The sequence below is a fragment of the Pseudophryne corroboree genome, chromosome 6 (assembly GCF_028390025.1).
Source record: "Pseudophryne corroboree isolate aPseCor3 chromosome 6, aPseCor3.hap2, whole genome shotgun sequence".
Lineage (NCBI taxonomy): Eukaryota > Metazoa > Chordata > Amphibia > Anura > Myobatrachidae > Pseudophryne > Pseudophryne corroboree.
The window spans coordinates 748,551,517-748,554,077 of record NC_086449.1 but is presented as its reverse complement, the minus strand read 5'-3'; positions in this window follow the sequence as shown (position 1 = coordinate 748,554,077).

The following is a 2,561-nucleotide window of genomic DNA, read 5'->3' as shown; positions in this document are numbered from 1 at the left end:
TAATTCTGTTATTTATACTTTTGCTGTTTTATATTAGAAAATAGAAAAAAGGAGGTGTTATTTTGGGCCCCAATATCCTGTTATCTAGTAGGCTCATGTCCCTCTGTACAAGGATAGGTCCTACGCTCATTTCTGCTATTGATTACTGTATTTTTTTGACCCGTAATAAAATATATATTGAAAAAACAAACAAAAAAAACATACACAAACTTTGTCACAAAGTTGGAAGCATAGCATTGTCCAAAATGTCTTGGTATTGCTGAAGCATTAAGATAATAAACTAGTGGCCCTGCAGAGAGGGAGGGAGTCTGTACAGTGTAACACACTGGCTTTAGGAACGGGCACCAAATAAGTCACAGCGGGGTCCTAAACAGTAAGGAGGTGTTTGATGGACAGTGACGCGTTGTAAATATGCAGCCAGAAGCTACATTACTTACCATGTTTGATGGCTGCTGCTGCTGTGATTCTCCACTGGGTAAGTGGGAGCCTGAACCAGTGTGGATGCTGGAGCCTAGGAACAGGCATGGTTGCCACAGCATGGGAATGATGTGAATGCCGGAGCCTGGGACCGCTGGGGATGCCGGAGCACGGGATCGGGCATGGATGCTGGGTCCTGAAACTGCTGTGGATGCTGGGACCTGGAATCACCACGGATGCTGGGACCTGAAACTATTGGGGATGCTGGGATTTCCGTGGATCTGTGATATCTCCTGTATTACCTTTCTATTAATGGGCACAATACTTAATTTCTCAAAAAGTAGGTGAAAATGTTAATTTCACCTAATTTTGTAGAAATTAAGGGATAATAAATAGGCCCCTTAGTAAGAAATGACCCTTGCAAAAGGGTCAGGTGCAATGAGATATTTATGCAACACAGAGAGGAGGGGACCTGTGTGAAGTCTCCTCTCCATAGCCGGCAGTGGCGGGCAGCGGCGCTGTTAGCGCTCCGAGAGAGCACTAGAGACTCTGGCACAGTGTCGGAGTCTACAGCGCATGTGCAGGTCTCCGAAAGAATGGCGTGGCGTGCGTGCATGTATGACTTTTGGCAGATCATCTGAGGGAATTAAGTGCTTGATTCTGGCTATGTTCCTCAGGTGAGAGAATGAGGATTTGATTGTGGTTGACATCTGATGTTTAAGTGTCAAGCCACCATCCAGGACAATGCCAAGGTTCCGCACACGATCAGCGGTTTGTAATTCTGAATCCCCGAGTGTAAGTCCAGTTGGTTGGCTAAGTTGCAGTCTTGTCCTTTGATGTTGCGGTCCTATCATAAGGACCTCTGTTTTATCAGGGTTCAGTCGCAGCCAACTGGCGCTCATCCACTCCTGGAGCTCAGCTAGACAGCCAATTAGGGTTGCTATTGGGTTATCAGTGGCCGGAGCAAAGGACAAGTACAGTTGTGTATCATCTGCATAGCAGTGGTAGACCAGGCCATGGCGCCTGATTATTTCACCCAGCGGGAGCATGTATACTGCAAAAAGCATGGGGGATAGTATAGAGCCTTGTGGGACACCACATGGCAATGGCACTGATGGTGATGAGTATAATCCAGACGATACTCTCTGTGACCTGCCTGTGAGAAATGATTTTAACCAGTTTACGACTGTGCCATCCAGTCCACAAAAATGTATCAGTCGCTCAATCAAATGGCCATGGTCCACGGTATCAAATGCTGCAGAGAGATCCAGAAGGATTAATACCGAACAGTCACCTCTATCTCTTGCCATCAGAAGATCATTTAACACACACACCAGGGCTGTTTCAGTGCTATGTCTTCTCCTGAATCCTGATTGGAATGGGTCATAAATATCAAGGGTTGTCAGGCTGGTTTCCAGTTGATTTGCAACCACTTTCTCAATAACCTTTCCTAGGAAAGGAAGGTTTGATACCGGTCTGTAGTTGGTCATGCAGTCGGGATCTAAATTAGGTTTTTTAAGAAGTGGTCTAACAATTTCTTCCTTTAGGGTTCCAGGAAAAATGCCTGTCTGCAAAGAGCATTGAATAATTTTTGCAAAGACAGGACCAATTATATCTATACAACCTATTAGAAGCTTGGTTGAGGCAGGGTCCAGATCACAGGTGGTGGGACACAAAATCGGAGTAATTTCAGCAGTGTCCTTAACATCCACTGGGTCAAAGGTGGTCCATGAAGGCAGGTGGCTTATATTGGCAGGCTTTGTAGTTTGGCACTCCTTTGATGGCACTGTGGAGATTCCAGACCGAATGGTGGATATTTTATCTGCAAAGAAGTTTGCAAACTCGTTCCATCTTGCCTGGGAGAAGGTTTCATCAGTCTGCAGGCATGCTGGCTTGCAAAGCACTGTGCGGAAAAGTAGAGCTGGCCTATTGATTGCTGCCGCGATCTCATTTGACAGGAACTGTGATTTCTTACAAGTGATTGTCGATTGATATTCTTTGTCATGCTTTATTAGTTTTATTTTGTCATCCACTAGGTTAGTCTTCCTCCATCATCTTTCCAGTCTACGCCCCCTTTTCTTGAGCTCACTAACACTGTTGTCGAACCAGGGAGTTCAACGTTGTGGTTTACGAGGTCTTATACG